This window comes from Spermophilus citellus (genome assembly GCF_964194105.1).
Source record: "Spermophilus citellus genome assembly, chromosome: 7".
NCBI lineage: Eukaryota > Metazoa > Chordata > Mammalia > Rodentia > Sciuridae > Spermophilus > Spermophilus citellus.
In genome coordinates, this window is record NC_138188.1 from 50,507,859 (window position 1) to 50,526,551 (window position 18,693).

The window sequence follows — 18,693 nt, forward strand, 5'->3', positions numbered from 1 at the left end:
CTACATTCTCATTGAAAGTCTTCCCAGAGGCAGCTGCATTCTTAGCATCTGGTTTAGAAATTATGCTTTTTTCGCCACTCTCCTGGGCATTCTAGATAATCAACCTATAAATGAGGCTTATTATAGTGTGTACATTCCTATTCCCCCATTAGGTGACTTACAAATGAACCAAAGAGTTACTTGAAAGACTAAACCTATGTAGAAAGTCTTGCTTTCATTTTTAAATATTTTTGTCATTAGCTAAGAACTGCCCACAAAAGGTGCAATGCAGCCCTGACCCTGGAGAGTGTCCTGAGTAGTGACTTTCTCCCCGTCTATACCTCTGCTCCCCAGCTGCTCCTGTCCCCTGTAGCTCTTCTCTGGGGCCACACTTGTCTCTGAGCCCACATGTCTTGACCACTTGGTTTTCTTGTTGCACCCAGTGAAAGCGAGGGTTTGGGGGTTGGGGGGCTCAAACGATCCTCTGGACAATGGACATCCTGTCTGGACTCAGTCCTCTTCTGGAGCCTGCTCCAAGCCCGTGGGATCCTCCTCTGCACAGGTCCTTCTATCCCAAGCTAGTACATCAGCAGGGGCCTTTTTCTTCCTCCCTTGTTCCTCAGAGAGGTAGCAACCTAATTATTGTCAGCTCAACTGCTTTATTGTGCTCAGTGCATACGGTGTAGTGGTGCTAAGGAGCTAAAGCTCTTTGGGAACCCGCTGCACCAGTGAACCTCTTTCCAGTGCATTCGCCAGCTAAACCAAAACACACCTCTTATCAAATACCACTCCATCCTCTGGTTCTAGCATCGCCAAGGGAGAGATCCACATCCAGAATGATGTGGAAGTGCTCCTTGTGTGGGTGGTAGCTACAGAGCACCGACAGTTTGGGGCAGCAAGCTTCTGGAATCTTCCAGCACACCCTGACTTTTCAGCTGTCCTTTCTCATTTCACCTAAAGATGACAGAAGCCAGCATTCCTGTGTGGGGAGAGACACAGTGGTGTGGGTGCAGTTGTAGTGCTCATGTTCTCCCTGGCCCTTTGACCTTGGTGGTTCTGTTGACTTGTTGTCCTCCTTCCCTCAAATCCCTCTCAAGGTGAAATCTGGTGGCAGCTGATGTCAATCATTTGCACCCTACCATGAACTTGACCTTGATTATCATCTGTTTTCCAAGGATAGGGGCTTGGCTCCCATTACGGATTGCTTAAATTGGCAGCGTGTCAGTGCAGGAGGGCTGACTGGACTCTAGTTTGTTCCGGTCCCTTAAAGCAGGAGTCCTCATGCCTGATCCCTGGATCAGCAAAGCAGATTAATCTGGGAACTTCTTAGAAATGCAAATCATAAAGTGTTGCACATACTGACTCAGGAACTCAGGGAGGGGCAGATTCTTATATGGGCTCAGGTCTGGGAACCATTGCCCTGGATCATGGCTGGAGGTCTACAGGAGCACCTGTATTGACAGTGTCTACTGCACGAATTTGCTGTGTGTGGAAATTTTCTTGTAATCACATCAGCAAAGCATTGGGCCAGTCCCAGGGATTAAAATTTGCAACCATAGGAGACCCTGGGATTAATTTTTGTGATGAATATTACTCTGTAATGGGACTTTCTGCATCTAAGAAAATAAGATTTGCTAATGGAATTAAGAGCACAAACAAGGGAAATGCTCATCTCTTTGTGAGTCTGAATTTGTGTCCAAACAATGAATAGGCTAATTACAACTCAGATCCATTAAAGTGTAAGACTTTCTTATTCCCTTTCCAACTGCGGTTATCTCAGTGTTCTTGGATGTAATGAAACTATATTTCTTTCAGAATGTTCTTGGATCTACTAGATGAATATTTGTGCTCAAATAAGGGAAAACTTTCGGGATTTCATAATTTTGAAAATCTTCAAATGTAAAATCAGAGAACAAAAACCACCAACAGGGAGGAAAGGGAAGAATAAGAGAAGCTCAAGGCCCCAAAGACATAATTTAGAAGGAACTTAAGTGGAGGAGCAGAGGGCCCAAGAGATAGAGGGTGGGCAGGCAGAGAGGTAAAGGGCAAAGCCAAGGTGAAAACTGCTACATGGCTTTATTAGTGACATTTCAAATCAACATATTTATGTGGCTTCCCACACATGGCTTCTCTGTATCCTCCATCACTCCTGGTTGGGACAGACCCCAGTGACAAAGATTAGCAACAGAAAAACAAACCACGTGGGTATACATGGGAGACCACCATGCAGAAATGAGTGGATCTCTGGAGTGGAGAAGAAGTTAGCATTTAAAATGTGGTTGAAGAAGGCCAGGAGAGAGGCCCAGGGAGGTGTGAGCCAGCAGGGTGAGGCTCCTCTGTTGACCCTCCTGGCCTCACACAGCCCCTTGGTGAGGGCAAGGCCCATGGGCACCAGTGGGGGAGGGGATGAGAAGGAAGACAGTCTGTTACCCGCAGTTCTCAGAGCAGAGCCTCCCACACTGAACCCAGGGGGCCTTCAGAGGGGCTCTGATGGACTCCTGCAGGAGAGACTCCACCTCCTGGGGTCCCTGTGCTCAGCCTGCATGTCCCACGCTCTGAGAAGTGGGCTGGAACACCTCTGGGCAGAGAATTCAGTGTTAGAATGAGCAAGTTCACTAGAGGCCATGTGAAAAGGGTGAATCATAGTGACTTGGCAGTTTTTCCCGGGTCCTCATGAGCCTCCCTGGAGGGCCTGAGCTGGAACAGAAACCAACAATTTTGAAGGAGCATTAGCAAGCTGTGCAAAGGGGCAGCAGCGCCCTCACCTCCTACAAGCCATGTTGTCACCTACGGCTGGTAATCCCCCTCTCCAGGCTGACAGCATCAAGACAAGTGCCTTGTAGACAGATCACCTCATGAGGTTCAGTCTCTAAGTGGGAGAAATTACCCCGGGATTGAGATCGAAATTTAGGATTATAGGGAAAACACCACTTCAGCAAAGCCCCTGCTGGAACCCGGAGAGGGCTGCTTGCGTGTAACTCATGGGCTGTGAGCAAAGGAGCCTGGGTCACAGAAGGAAACCAACTCTCAGTGCACCAACAGCCTGTGGGCTACTCTGTAAGCTTCTAGCTCTCTGGGATATAGCAAAGCAGAAACAAGACAGAAAGAGACGAGTAACCTCGAGAAACTCAGGGCTAATCTTGCTTGGACCATGACCTTATGGGCCCATGGCCTGGTCACCTACCTACTGGCTTAGAGACGTTGATGTGAACTGACACCTACGAGCTAGCCGGGACCGCAATGGGGATGCACAGTATTGCTTGTTATTTCTAATCCAAAATCCACCCTTTTGGATTAGACACACCCCATCTAATTACGTGCCCTGGAGTTTCTTGCTCTCAAGGATCTGCATTTTGCTCTAAGAAAGTGTCTTTTCCTTTCACTTTCTACAGAAGCTCTTCCTCTTTTTGCTAACACTTGACATATCCTTAAATTGAGACCCTAGAAAGGCCAAATATGGTTTTCTCTGCCAAATATGGTTTTCTCTGGAGAAAAGTCCTCAAGGCTTCCTGTAGTGACAGGATCAGAACTGAGGCTACCTCCGTGAACAGGAGAGATCATCTCATGGTGGGAAGTGGACACTGACTTCCCAGGACCCAGAAGGCTCTTGCATAGACATGATCTACCGGGCCCCAGTTAGACCAAGACTGCCGAACTATGCACCCCGCTTTTGTTCCTTCTCCCATTTAAACCTGAAGCTCTTGTAGGTATCCCCCAAGACGCATCTCAGGTCACCGCTGTTTCCAATGCACGGTGTGGCCATGCTGTACAAAGCTCCTTTCCTGACCTCATGCTGCTCCCCAATTGGTGTTTTGGGAAAGGTGGCTGGACCGGTCCATGGGGGCTCCTGGAACTGGGGCTTTCATCCTAACTCTGGCAAGAGACTAGAGTTGTGCTGTCCACTTTCTTGTTTTGCCCAGAGCTGTTTTGCATTTTCTGGAAGCTTCCCTTCAGGGATAGCCAGATCTGAAGTGCTCCAGCTAGTTCCACATTAGCATTTTAGTAGAAGTTAATTGGTGGTGGTGGCGGTGGATTTCTTTTGAAGCCTTGAATGCCAAGCCTGTGCCTAGATTTTACAATGCAAGGAATGAATAATCTTTTGCCCATTTTTGCTTGATGAACATGAGCATGTTCTCTCTGGAGGTTATCCCTTGTTTCCTAGTGGACTGCTCATCCCTTGGCTCCGAGCTTGCAACGCATATTAGAGACTTCAGGAGGCTCTCTGTTCCTTGGGGTGGCTCATTGCCTCTGTAAGCAGCATCCAGGATTACAGTTGCCAAGCAAGATATCTTTTCCTCTTCTGTCAATGAGGAGGGCTTACAAATGCAACAGACAATAGGTGACTGGCCCAATTAGGATCCTGAAAACTCACTTTATACAAACTGTTTCCAGATATTAGAAAATAAAACTGAAGAGATCTTACAGCCGCAAGCCAGGAAGCCTGGGGCTGTTAATAGTCTGCAGCTGGAGGAGAAAGGAAGGAGTGTTTGCTATTGGTGTCAAATAATGACTCTGCTTTAAAGGAAATGAGAACATCATTTATTCTGAGCCAAATGTGAGTGACCATGGCCTAGGAGCACTGATCCAAGTGACCCTGAGTGACCTGTTTCACCATGGAAGAGGTCACGTGGACTTTTATAGTCACCAAATGAAAGAAACTCATAAGCCAAAACATTCACCAGGTGCTGATAGGGCATTGGTCGGCAGGCAGGGGGATCTCATCTACGGATCTCAGGTGTGACCTTGTCGCATTCTTAGCTTCCGGGTTGGAGAAACTTTAAGCTTAGTCTTACGTTCTGAGAAGCTTATCTGTTAGTTCCAAGAATGTTAGGTCACAGAAGTAAAGGGAAACAGTGACCAAAAGGCCCAGGACAGCCAAGACAATGTTGGGTCTCAGCCTACATTATGCCATCAGTCCACGATCGGGGGCAGGCGGGGGGCTAGCCAGCCAGGGTCAAGCTGTCTGCAGCATCTTCCACGTAGACCTGGTGTCTTCAGTGAACACCACTGCTTGGGTCCCTCCAGCCCCTGCACCTGGATTTGCTGTGGTCACAGTGTGTGATTTCAGGGAGGCCCTGGGAAGATGACGTGGCGCTGCATTCAGCAATCTGAATGGCCCCAGTCGGCTCTGAGCTGTGCTTTCTCTACTAATACCTGTAAATTACTTTCCAGGATGAATTCACACTTGGCTCAAGGCTCAAGGCAGGGGATGTGCCCTCAGAGCTGAGTGATTTCCTGCATGGTAGCTGATGAACTGTAGTGGGACACTCCTGCCATGGAAATGGCTGAGGACTGAACAAGGGAAGAATTCTCTCTAAAAGCCTCTGCTGTTCAATGCACTGGAGGAAGTGCAAGCTTTTCCTAAGAAGGTTGGCTAAAGTCTGCTGAAATAAACTGACAATAGACAGATTAGCAATTTATTAATGTGTACATGTCCACATAAAAGGCAAGACTCAAAGAAAGGAGGGATGGTTGGGGCTTAAATGCCTTCTTCATAGGGGAACAGAGAAGGGGCCACTGCGGAAGTTTGAGGGCTATAAGTGACATTCAGGAGCAATGAATGGGCCCAAAGAACAGACTGCAGCAGGAGGGATCCTGAGCTGTGAGGGCTGTGGTGACAAATAGCAGACAGGCCAGAGACAGAACTGCAGGAGGAGCAGAAGTCACCCTGCTATGCAGTGAAATCTCTGGTGGCAGTCCTCAGAAGGACCCGGGAAATGGGTAGAGGGCTTTTAGTATCCTGTGAGCTCATCTTCCCTGGTTAAGGGGGTGTTAGGGAGGATGCCAAGACCATGCATTTATTTTGGAAGCACCTCCTTCAGTCAGATCAGGGGACTTCTGTGCTTGGAGAAGGGGCAAGAGGCGAAGGGAGGTTGGAGAGACCCCAGGATGGCTTCCCAGGCCCTCCAGTGCAGGTCAAGCTCACACTCAGCGGGATTGTTTTCTGAGCCACAACAGCTTGCCTGGAGCCATTCTTGCCCACACTGGCCTTCCTTCTGTCCTGAAATGTGTGAATTCTTGCATCCTGGCCTCCCAGCCTGCCTCCCATCCTGGCCTCCCTCTGCTAGAGCCTTTTCCACTTCTGCACCCCACCTGTGTCCTTCCTGGGCTTGATCCTGGCTTCCCTGGAGGCGCTGCCTGCGTCCTCTGTTTGGCTGTGTGCACCTTCTTCTTGTGCCCTGTATTTTTCCTTTGCGGTGCTCATCACAATTCAAGCCACACACTCCTCCCTGTGATTCTTTGTGTGAAATCTGCCTGGCTGCCAGGTTGGAAGCTTGGGGGGCAAGGACCATGTCTGCCTCTGCTCCGAATGCCACAGGACTGTGCTCCACAAGCCAGACACACAGTACAGTGTTGATGAGTGAACAAAAAGCATGATGGAAATCCAGGGTCTGTCTCCGCCTGCTGATCCGGCCCCCTGGGGTCTAACCTGCTGCTGGAGTTTCACTTCTCTGCTCCAGCGCGCTCTACCCAGGCTCCTCCAAACCAGCGTGTTTTCTTACTGAAAAATAAATTGCACTTCTCCCTGCGACCCCCAGCCTGTGACCCAGGTTTGCTCCGTCTTGTCCAGGCACTGGTGCCTGTCACCTGCACAAACCCCACTCCTGGATTCTTTGCTGTGTGTTTATTCTCTACAACGGGAGGAGGGCTGGGAACCTCAGGGGTGCTTTCCTGTCTGTCATTTTAAAAGGAGAGCTAGGGGCCACTCGACCGGGACTGAAGGGATGATGGCCTGCTGCTGCAGCCGTCTGGGCTGGGAGCAGGGCAGCCAGCCACCTTCACAGGCAGAAGGCAGAGGCTCAGCGCCCTGGACGGGTCTGTGGGGACTGGCTCCTCTGGCAGCTGGCAGGTGAGCAGGCTGCCCGCGGTGTCTCAGAGGTCAGGACGCTGCCTGTCAGCTCCGGGTCACTTCCTACCACCACCTGCGAGCGCAGCCCAGAGGGGGCGCCACTGTGCAGCCTCATTCCAGCTTGTTTACCAATGGAAAATAAATTCCGCATCCTCCCGTGGCTTTCCAAATGAGGTTTCCGAGTGTGGGACTTTATGAAGTGGCAAGCACAAAATGTCCCACAGGAAAGTCTTTTAATTTCTCGAGTCAATAAATCTGAAATAGATTATATTAAAAAGAAACAAAGAAAATCTCTGAGTTCCCAGGGAGTCCATTTGTAAGTCTGCAAGGAAATCTCAGTCTTATTCTTGGTTTTAGCAGCGTGTGTCTTGTCTGTCTGTGTAAGTGTCTCTGTGTGTGTCTGTGTGTGGGTCTGTGTGCAGGTCTGCGTCCACTGTGTGCGTCTGTATGTCTATATGAATGTGCGTCTGTGTGTGTTTGCTTACTTCTCTCTCCAGACAAGGAATAGCATTTCAAATTCATCTGGGATTTAGCTCATGTGGAAAGTTCCTTTGAAATGGCCCTGGGGTGGCTAATGGGGAAGTGAGTAGGGGGAAGGGAAGTAAGGGGGAAGGGAAAGAAAGAAAGGAATATGATTGATCCTGTGTGAATCCAATTTCCACTGCTGTAACAAGATGCCTCAGGTAATCAATTTATGAAGAGGAACAGTTTGGCTCATAGTTTTAGAGCTTTCAGTCCAAGGCTGGGTAGACCCACTGCCATTGGGCCTGGTGGCAGGCAGCTTGTCATTACCAGAAGCACATGGCAGAGCAGAGTCTGCGGCCTCAAGGTAAGGACAAGAGAAAGAGGAAGGGGCCAGGTCCCAGTGTCCCCTCTCAGGTCACACCCCCAGTGGTCGGGAGACACCCCACTAGGCCTCATCTTGTATAGGTTCCACCACTTCCCACCAGCACCATGGCTAAGGACCAGGCCATCCACACAGGGGACATAGGGGGACACTTACCCAACCATGGCAAACCTCTGCTGTGTCTTCATTGGGAATCCCTCCCCTGTGCCCACTCTGGGAAGGGAACACACTGTTTGCCAAGGGCATGTGGTAAACGCATGATGGGTGGGTGTGAGGGGGACCAGCTGGGATCCAGCCAGCTCTTCTCACCTCAGGGATGATCACGGCGGGGACCTTGGCCAGGAGGCTTTTAGGGTAACACTGAAGAGGCTGTGAGCACTGGCCCCAGGGACTGCTGGGCAGTGGTAGTTCTCTGGAGGCCAGGCAGACACTGGACAAACGTGAGAGCGAGGCCCCTCTGTGTCCTTCCCAGGTCACTTCCTCTTACCTTCTTTCCACCACAGAGGTCTGAAGAGCCAAATGCTTGTTTCTAACAGACTAGTGCATTACGCTGGTTCTGTCCAGTGGGACTTCAGAGAAAGCCAGCTGGGGCAGAGCAGGATTCTGGAAAGGACTTCACTCCCTGGTGAGCGGTCAGAACGTGGCAGTAGATCTTTTCTACCCCCTTGTCTTTCTGTGCAGCTGCTCCTGGGCCCTGGATCTGCACATGCTCACTAAAAACCTGGAGACTGCATTTCCAACAACCACCAGGGATCCCGTGAGGAAGGTCGTGAACTGCAGAGGACGAGGCCAGGTCCTTATCCTGCTTTGGAACCAGTTTTGCAATTGCCTGTGTCTACATTAATGTCTTTACAGTCTGAGAAGCTGAGTTTCTATTGTTGTTGTTACTTGCAGCCCAAGTCTTTCCTAATTGACCCAGGACACAATAGAGTCCAGGGATGCACTGTAGGCTGCTGGGCCAGGGAATGGCTTTCATTTGGAACCAGACAGCCCTGGGTCAAATCCTGGATCCCTCATCTACTAGCCCTGAGAATTTGGGCAAGGTAACATACATCTTGGAGCATTGATTTCCTCATCTCCTGGATAAATAGATGCTAAGGTCATACCAAGAAAATAAAAGATAGTGCCTCAATGTGCTAAAGGTAAAAAACAAAGAAAACACAACAAAACCAGGGAGGGGAGAAGAGTCCAGTATGTACTGGGGGGACAACCCACGGAGGTGCCCCCTCTCAGTGTTCCATAGATGGGGTCTGATGGCCCCAGATGTGATCAAGAATTGTGCAGCTTTAAAGGGCACACAGCAGTTAGCCATGGCAGCTCCCTTCTTGTCAAGTCTACCCTGAGCCTGGCATCACAGAGGGGGTTTTCTTGCTGAGGAGTGTATCATCAGTGGGTGACTCTTACTGTCACTGCCGGCTCTGAGGACCAGGTCTCTGTGAAATCTCTCTAGCACCAGAGGCTTTGGCTGGGCGGGTACCATGGCAACGAGTGCACTCCTGGCTCCAGAGATGTGCTTGTTTTTCTAAGAGCTGGGCACTGGCCTTCCATATCTGCGGGAAAGGCCATTCCTGAACCCTGCCGCAGAGTTCTCTGGCCTCACTTTTATCTGGTGGTTACTAGTCTGTTAGTGGATGACCCCCCAGACTACAGTCTGTGGTTTCAGACTACAGGGTGGAACTTTCTGGGTAGGACTTTCCTAGATAGACACTCATCAGAATATTCTTAGTCTAGCAAAGACTAGTTTTGAAGGGAAAGAAAGATTTTTGGTGATAAGCACCTTTCTCTCTCTCTCTCTCTCTCTCTTTTTAAAGCAATTATTTTGGAAATCAAAGGTCAAATTTTTATGTCTTTTCTAGGAGTCCAAATCAACTCTGCCAAAACATAATCACTCTAAGCAGATGCAGAGCGGGTGTAGCCATTGGAGGGTTCTGGGAATGGCTAGAGCTGGGAAAGGCTTTTCTCCAGAGAGATGGACCACTGTATGACCACACAGTGGCTCGCTGTGTTCCTCTGCTGACTCCATCAGCCCTGTTCGCCATCCCTGCCTCGGTAGGCCTGGCCTCCTGGGCTGGAAGAAGGAAGAAGGTCGACAAGGAAAACAGGTGAAAGCCCAGGTCGTAGCCTGAGCCCACGTAGAACATGGGCCAGTGGAGCCCTGAGTTGTCTCTCTTTTACATAAAAAGGGATCTGGAAGACCTGCATTTTTTTTTTCTCATTCTGTGAAGGATTTAATTATGGCACCATCTTCAATTTAGAGGAATAACACCCACGTTCTCTGATCATTTTTACCCCAGCCTGGCATTGTGGACGAGATAGTATTGGGGTACTGGTTTTGAGCCTAAATTGGGATTTGGTACTTTCTGGGCCAGTGTGATAACTGGTGGGATAGGACTGCATGGAGTCTATTTGTATGTGGAAGCGAGAAATCTACTGAAGAAATTCTAAGGAATAAAGAGCCCGGACAAGCTCTGTTTAAATTTATAACCTCAATCAGATAGGGAAGTTTTAATCTCCTCTTTTGCCTCTGGAGTTTTGATAAAATAAACCTTAGTCTCTGAAATGAACCTGCAGTAGACAGGTAAACAGAAGGAAGAAACCAGATAAAACTCATTATGCGCAAAGGAAGGGAGCCACACACAAAGCAGGAGACTTCAAAAGACGGGTCAGACATTTGAAGTTTGAACATGGTTCCGAGTTAGAGAAAGGACTAGGGGCAGGAGACTGGTGACTGCAAGTTGTGGGAGGTCGAGGGGAGGCATGCAGGTGGAACAAGCTCATTTTAGCACACAGAAAACAATCCCTCAGGCAGTCTGTCCTTCCTGCGTGTTTCCCAAGTTGTCAGGCAACTAAGGGGGAGGGAGCTCAGGAGAGGAAAACCTTCTGATGGCATCCATTGCCTACTCTACTAATGTAAGGGAGATGTAAATTTCTTTTACAAAAGAGCAGATTTTTAGAGCCATTTTTGCCTGCAATTTTTCTGAATAACCCTCCTGAAACACACCAAAGCAATGTACTTGGAGTGGCATGTTCTGGGGTCCCACAGTCATCAAAGTGGAAGGCTGACTTTGAGAACAGAGCTCAGACCTCATCATCCACCAGTGCCTGAAGCTTTGGCAGTGGGCAACGCTGAAGTGAGAAGCCAGATAAGATGGAGGGACTGTTTTCACGCAGACATGGCTGGTGGCCATTGGGAGTGTGTCTGGGCTGCTCCACAAGGTAGACTTGGGCATACTCGAGGCGAGGCCTGGAGGGTGGGCTGGGTGCCTCAGGGCCATAGCAGTGGAAAGTGGTGCTGGACAGGGCTTAGGGGAGGCGACGTCATGGTATCTAGGTGGGACTTCAGGCCTGGTGCAGCTGGAACTTACTTAGGGGCAGATATGCTGCTTCCCAGGAGGACCCAAGCTTCCAGGTGCGGGAGATCCTGCCCCAGTGAGCCAGCACCAGAAAACCACAGCCCACATCACAATCCTGGGCTGGCATGGCTGGGAGACAGCACTTGTAAAGCATACGATTCCAGTATCCTCTCTGTGCCACCATAGAAGGGGCTACAAGACACAGTGGGGACACCTCAGAGATGTACTCCACTCAGGCTGTGGCCATTGAGGGAAGCTTCAGAGAGCAGACCTGGGAGGACTGGCAGGAGCTAGTTAAATAGAAGGGTCAGGAAGGGCAGGAAAGGGAAGAGGTTGTGGGGGGTGGAGCACCCAGAAGCATGACCTGAGCAAGGATTGCAGCAGCTTGGTGAGGGCTGGGCACAGGCTGCCTTAGGAAGGCAGAGCTGGTGGGGGTGACATCAGAAGGACTTGACCATATGGGTGGGTGACAAGTTGGGAAAGGCCATCTGCAGTGTGCTAAGGACTGCAGGCATCATCTTGAGGCTGAGGTAGAGACCCTTCATGGAGGGAGTGGCCTGATGTGGACACACTTGGACTGGAGACTTGGACACTCCTTAGGAGCCTCTTGCCATCTGGCCGTGTTCCCCAGGGGTCAGATTGAAGGGTGCAGTGCTGCTTCTTCAGGTGCAAGGACACTCGATGCTCAAGGGAAATGGAGGGGTTCCTTGGAGATAGACTCCAGGCTTGGCCTCAGCAAGACATGTACGCTGTCCTTGCCCACCTTTTAAAATTTATTAAAGGGGGACAGACCTACCAACTTCAAATGCTGTGATAGCTGCATGCAGCATGAAGCACAGGCAAAGCTGTCCTCCAGGAGATTAGGACAACCCCTTTCCTTCTCCTGCTCTCCTCGTGGAGCACATAAGGAGACTGACCAAGCACTAATTATTATTTCTATACCAAATCTCCTTCCCAACTCATCCCATTTCAATATTGCTATGGAGACATGACTCTCCCAGGAAGCCAAGGAAAGAGGTTGAAGCAATAAGCCGTTGTCAGATTCCCTTATGAATTTTGTGCCTACATGAATACAAATTTGATAAATCAAAGAGACATGTCTTTCTAAAATGTGGTTTTTAGCAACCCTTTGTAAAAACTTATCACCATAATTTTAAAGGAGATGAAAATGCAAAAAAAAAAATTGAAACAAGAGGATGTGTCTGAAAATCTTGCAGGTAGATCATACTGATGGACTTTTTGGGGGGCATTTTTAAGCAGGTATAACAATTCAGCACATTTTACATCAACAGTCTCATTTCATATTCATGAACTTGATGTGGAATAGAGGGACCCTGCTGATAGTGGAGTAAGGAGCACTTTCAGTTCTAAGAAGTCCAGAGCTGAAATCTTAGGAGGGAAAAAAGTCTCCAAATTATTCCTGATGGAGGACGATAGATGAATAGAAACTATGCTTTGAGCTTTAGAAGACTCACCATAAACCTAGGAGGGCTTGTTAAAACATGGGCTGCTGCACAGCGGCCCCAGAGCTTCCGACTCAGTGGCCTGGGGCAGGGCCTTGGAGTCTGCATCTCTGACAGTCCCCAGCAGGTGCTTGTGTTAGTCTGTTCAGGCTGCTGTACCGAAATGTCGAACAGTAAAATAGAGTGTGTTTAAACAACAGGCATTTATTTTCTCACAGTTCACAGGATGAGAAGTCTAAGCTTGCTGACTGCTGAAGAAAGTCCTCCTCTTAGCCTCAGGTAACCATCTCCTCCCGGCGTCCTCACATGGTGGGGTGGGATGGAGGAGAGAGAGAGAGAGAATGCGAGCAACTGAGGTCCACCCTCATGACCTCATCTAACTCTAATGACTTCCCAAAGGCTCTCCCTACAAATGCCATCATGCTGGGTTAGGGCTTCAAAATATGGTTTTTTTTCTGGGTTGGGGGGCACGTGTTGCATGCAGCCTTCACAGCTGAACCTAAGGTACCGGTGAGGGGTGGTGAGAGATTAAGAAACACACACACACACACACACACACACACACATATGAGGATCAGAGGCTGGGATCAGGTGGAACACTGCTCTCTGATGGAGGAACACAGTCTAAAGAGTTGGCCCAGCAAGTTTATTGACATAGGGTCTCATAATCAAGAAGTATAGGACTTTAGAGGCACTGTTCTTGTGCACTAGAAAGTTACAGGGCTAGAAACACTCTTGTAGCTCTTCTATGGTTACAATGTGCAATGTCAGGAGCTTTGTGCAGGCTCAAGAAGCTCATGGTCTAGAGTCGCTGTTAAGTGAGCAGGCTCAGGAGAAGCCGCGCTGGTGAAACATTGTCGTTATTTTGCTATGTTCAGAATCCTTTCTCCCTGATTCTGTCCCTGGGAGCTGGCATTTAAACTCAAAGCTGTGAACTAAAGAATTCTGTGGCAGGCATAGAACTCTCCCTATTAACAGAGGCCACCATCAACTGGGCAGTTTTCAATTGGAGGATTTCACCTAGAAATTCCCAGGAGCGGGGTCAGCTCTGTCCAGGGATCAGTTCAAAGAAAGGATTCGTTCACCACTCCCAGCAGACACGATGTCCAGCCCATAACAGCCCACTCGGGCTCCCCACTCACACATTCTTTGTATGTGAGAATCATTGCATCTCAAGCAGTCCCCTAGAGTCGGTTCACTGTAGCACCAACTCTAAGTTTAAAGTCCAAAATCTTATTTAAATGTCAAGTCAGTCAGGTGGGGCTTGATGTTACAGAGCTGGGGCCTTCTGGGAAACTGAGGCAGCAGGAAGACCTGCCCCCCTTCAAACCCCGATTCTTGTAATCAAGTCAGAAAGGTTTCAGACATGTCGCTCAGAGTAGTAGCAGGCATGAGTTTATTGCAGGGAGGAGAAAAGGGAAGGGGACACTTTCAAGGGAGAGAGTGGGTCCTCCCAGAGACAACTGTGGAGTTGTTCTTCTCCTGTACTCCAATTTTATTGGGGATCTCAGAGAAGTTTCCAGAGGGCCCCACCCAGGTCACCTCGACTTTTGACTGGTGGCAGGATGACATCAGACTTTCAGGTCCCCACTGCCATGACAACTCTAGTCACCTTGGCCCAAGCTGACCAGTTCTAATTGGAGTCTTAACTACAAAATTAACCAGCCCAGCTCTGTAATATTTTGATATATGTATACATTTTGAAATGATCACCACATATTCATTAACTCTACATAGTAACAATTTTGTGATTGTGTGTGTGAGTGTGCTAGCATGTGGGGGAATAGAGACTGTATGTCCATGTTTGTGTGGCAATGTTGGTGTGCATGCTTGTGTGAGAGTGTGAAGGTGGGTGTGAGCATGCACATACAAGTATGTGAGACTATGTGTTAATGCATGTGAATTGTGTGTGTGTGAGTGTGAATGTGTTTGAGTGTGTGTGGGTGTGTATGTATGAGTGTGAGTGTGTGAATGTGTTAGTATGAGAGTGTGTTAGTGTGTGTGTTGGCATGTTTGTGAATGTGTGCATGTTTGTGGTGAGGAACTGTCCTTATTTTAAGCAGTGGGGTGACACTTCTCCAGCACCCCACTTCCTGAGGGAACTGTCCCTTCCCAGGCTTTGTACATGGGAGACAGCAGGAAAGGAAAGTTCTGTACTGGTGTGTCCAGGTGGTGGCCTGTGGCAGCTTATGCAGAGCCCCACATGGTGGACACAGGCCCTTCCCCACAGCTGGCAGTGAGGTAATCTGGGGGTTAAGTTCTCCACTCCTGGGGTAGGAGGAGAAGGGGCTCAGATTCTGAAATTACTTGTAATGGAGCTATAGAAAAAAAAAACTTGGTATTTTGAGGTTGAATCAGCTCCACCTGCATATCTGCACTGGCTTTCCAGAGTTGCTGGAACAGAACACCACAAACTGCCAGGGTAGCAGAAAGTCCTCGAGGTCTGAAGGCTGTAAGTCCAAGTTCAAGGTGTCAGCTCTCCGGCTTCTCCTGGTGCAGATGGTGCCACCCCACTGTGCCCCATATACTCTTTCCTCTGCATGGAGGCAGCCTGGCCTCTTCTTAAAAGCAGCTAGTCATCTTGGGCTAGGTCTTATCCTTGTGCAACCTTGATTTGATTTTATTTTGGAGATAGATTTTTATTTTAAATAAAATCTATCTCCAAATAGAGTCTCATTTTAAGACTCTGGGGTAAGGATTTCCACACATCAGTCTGGGGAAGACACAATTCAGTCCATATCAATACACCATGTGCCATGTGTGGGGTGTGGGCAGCTGGCTGGAGGTCAATCTCCCCTGTGGAAGGGTTAGATGTTAGCAGAACCTTCTGGGGACTTCAAACTGCTTGACCATGACCTTTGCCATTTGCTCTGTGTTTGAACTGAACGCTCTGTTTACCCATAGCAGCTTGGCCCCTCTTCAACTCTCCACCCACTGTGATCCCCCACGGTGGGTGCTCTGACCCTTGCTGCAGCCCCTGCCTTCCCCCATCAGGCCAGGCAGGTCAGTGGCTCCTCAGCACACGCACGTCACCTGCAGATTTGGCCGACCTCTTGGTTTTCCCCTCAGAGCTCTGCTGTTCTGCCCACACTCAACGGGACCCCACCCTCACACCTGCCAATTCTCCTGAGCTGACAGTATCTGCTTACCTGCTGAAGTCAGTTTTGTGGCACCGGGTAGTCCATCTTGGAGGACTGATTGCTTGAGTCATTCTGATTAAGACACCAGGACACAGGCCGCTGCAGTCAGGGTAAGGAAACGTGTCTTTTTAAATTCACCTTTCCTCCCTTTACACTTGCTCAAGGACCCTCACTCCTTTAGAAGAGGAGGCTGAGTCTGGCTTGTTTTGCTTCCGTTAAAGGCTAAACCCTTTAAGAAGCTTTTGCTTTGATGATAAAAAGGCTAAATGAAGTCTCTTGATAACAGAGTCTCCAAAGTGACATTTAAACACTGTCTGAGGAAGGAAAAGCAAACCAGCTCAGACTCGTTCTCTCCCACTCGTGGACCACTTTGTGGCTGGAAGGCATGGAGAGGTCTCCCCACCAGTGGGTGAGTAATTAGTCCTATAGCAGGCATCTGCTGGGCGCCCTCTACTATGAGTTAATTCTGCCCAAGGGGAGAGAGAGTCAGTCCCACAGATTGAGGACTCAGTCCCCTAGACCATCCCCCAGCTTGAGATACCAACCACAAACCCTGATTTGTGATCTGTGCTTCTGCCCAGTTGGCTGTAAGTCAGGGTTCCCACGACCTCCTCCTTGGGTTTGATTAATTGGCTTCAAGGCTCACAACACAGGGAGACACATTTATGGGTTTATTATAAAGGACATTACAAAGGCTACAGATGACAGATGATAGGGACGAGGTATGGGGAGAGGGGTGCAGAGCCTCCACGCCCTCTTCACATGCACTGTCCTCCAGGTCCTCCTCAGGTCCAGCTGTCCCAAACTGTGAGGAATGTGTGGATGACCGTGTGGACACATGACTGGATGGAGGGGTCGCAGACTGTGGGGAACCTCAGCAAGGCCAGACTGATCAGATTCCTCCTGCCCTCTCTGCACTGTTCCCTCCTCCTGGCCAGGGCGCAGGACCCTTCTGAAACAGGGATCTTGTGATAATTTTGTTTTGGCCAGCTTCTGAAACCTTCATGGCTGGACCCAAGAAACTGGAGAGGGGCCATGGGGGATTAAGAAAGACACACAAACATTTACAAGAGAAAGCTGGGACCAGGTGGGACACTGACCTCTGATGAGGGAACAGTGACCCAGAGCTGGGCAGCACAAAAGGTTATTTGTGGGAAAGTATCTGCAAGGCAGGCAGAGTTGAAGATCACACCACTTGCAAGATGTTGTGGTTGTCCTGTTATGCTCAGACTTCTCTTCCTCCTGGCACTGGTATCTGGGATCAAGGTCAAGACCATTATTGTTCCTACCTTTGCATCACCATAGCTCCTGGGCAATCTCATCCTGAACCTTTGCACAGAAAGTCCCCAGGGCAAAGCACAGCCACAGCTCAGAGGAAGTCAAAGACTATGGTCCAAGTCACTGCTCTCCACAGCCAGCTCTGACAGAAAAGCAGGGGAATATTATATTTATAGCTTCCATGGCCTGACTTTAGAAGGAAAAGGGGCGGGGGAAAGCAGGGCAGAAGGTCAGAGGAGGTTTTTCTTTCTGTGGTCCAAAACACCCAAATAACAAGACCTTTGCTGCCGCAGTCTGGCTGGGCACAAAAACCGGGAGGTCAGGAGCCACTTGTAGATTCAAGCAGGGAGAACTTTATTCCCCAACCCACGCCAACTCCACGGGAACCTCTCACAAACTCCACGGGAACTCAATGGAAACTCTGCGAGAACTCAAAAGTAGCGTGGCACCCGAGGCACCAGGAGCCCCCCTTCTGGCAAAATGCCAGGCACCATCTTGACCTGGCCATGGCTCTCAACACTCGTGCCACCCTTTCTCCTCGGATCTGGAGGCTCCTGCGCACGGATTCACCTCCTGCACTTGGACAGGTCACTGGGCCACCTCTCCCTGCAGAAAGGGACCCGGAAGGGAACGCCCGATGGCAGCGCCATGGGACCGGCGCGAACGCTGCACTGGAGGCACCGGCCGCAATGAGCGCGGACCTGCTCACGTCGCGGGTTCTGCGCAGGGCCCGGGCTGGCCGAACAGCCGCCCTTTGTGCCTGGTGGTCCCGATCAAAGTCAGTCCGCGTTGTCTGGGGAAAGTTCAGGGTGGCCCAGGAGCAAGACGAGGGGGACGCCCTTCTAACCCTCCTGCTTTCGCCCTCAGAGGGCGCCCTGCCTTCCGCGCAGCATTTGGAACCTCTGCGGCTCTCAACACTTTGCCTTGATTGCTCAGAGGCCATTCTGCAGCCACTTCTGGCTCCAAGGACTGAAGGTCAAATATGTGACCATTACTGTGCCAGTCATTTAGGAAGTAACAGGGCCTTGAAGTTGTAGCCAGGAACCCTGGACAAAGCCCAAACGGATGGCTCAGGATCTCCCAGGTGGGAGGAGGGCTGTGCTTTCAAGACTCTGCCTCTGGGCTTTGCATTCAGGGTTAGGAACAGGGATCTGCCACTGCACAGGGTGGGAGGAGAGAAGTACTGCTCCTTTAGAAAGCTCTGGAATGCCATTTTATGGTAATTGTGGGAGAGCAAGGCCTTTAACTATTACCAGCTGGTGAGTCCTGGGCCTGATCATCATGGTAGTGCCATCTTAGGAGGACGCAGTGCTGCCCATGCCCACCTGCAGCGCCTGCCCTAGCCCCTTTTAGGGCTGCAGTAAGATACTTGGAGATTTTACTACCCTGTTGGCGAATCAGGAAACACTCAGGATAGGTCAGTGACTTACCCAAGTCACATAGCTCAAAAGCGGCAGAAGCACAGTTAGGACCCAGGTGCTGCCCACGCCACCAGGTTGGACAGAGTGGACAGAGGTGGCAGCTCTAGCACTGCTCCACCTCGCCCCCTTGTGGCTAGTGTTGTACCAGGCCTTTTCATTTATGATGGCTTTTAGGACTTACTACAGCCCCGAGGGATGGGCATGCAATTGCCCTGCTTTTATAGCTGAAGAAACTGAGGTTCAGAAAGGCCTAGTAACTTGCCTCAAGTTGCATATTTTATAAGTAACAGGATTAGAATTTCTGCCTAAGCCCCATTAACTCTGATGGCCAAACTATAAGCCAGAGGTAACTGAAATCACAG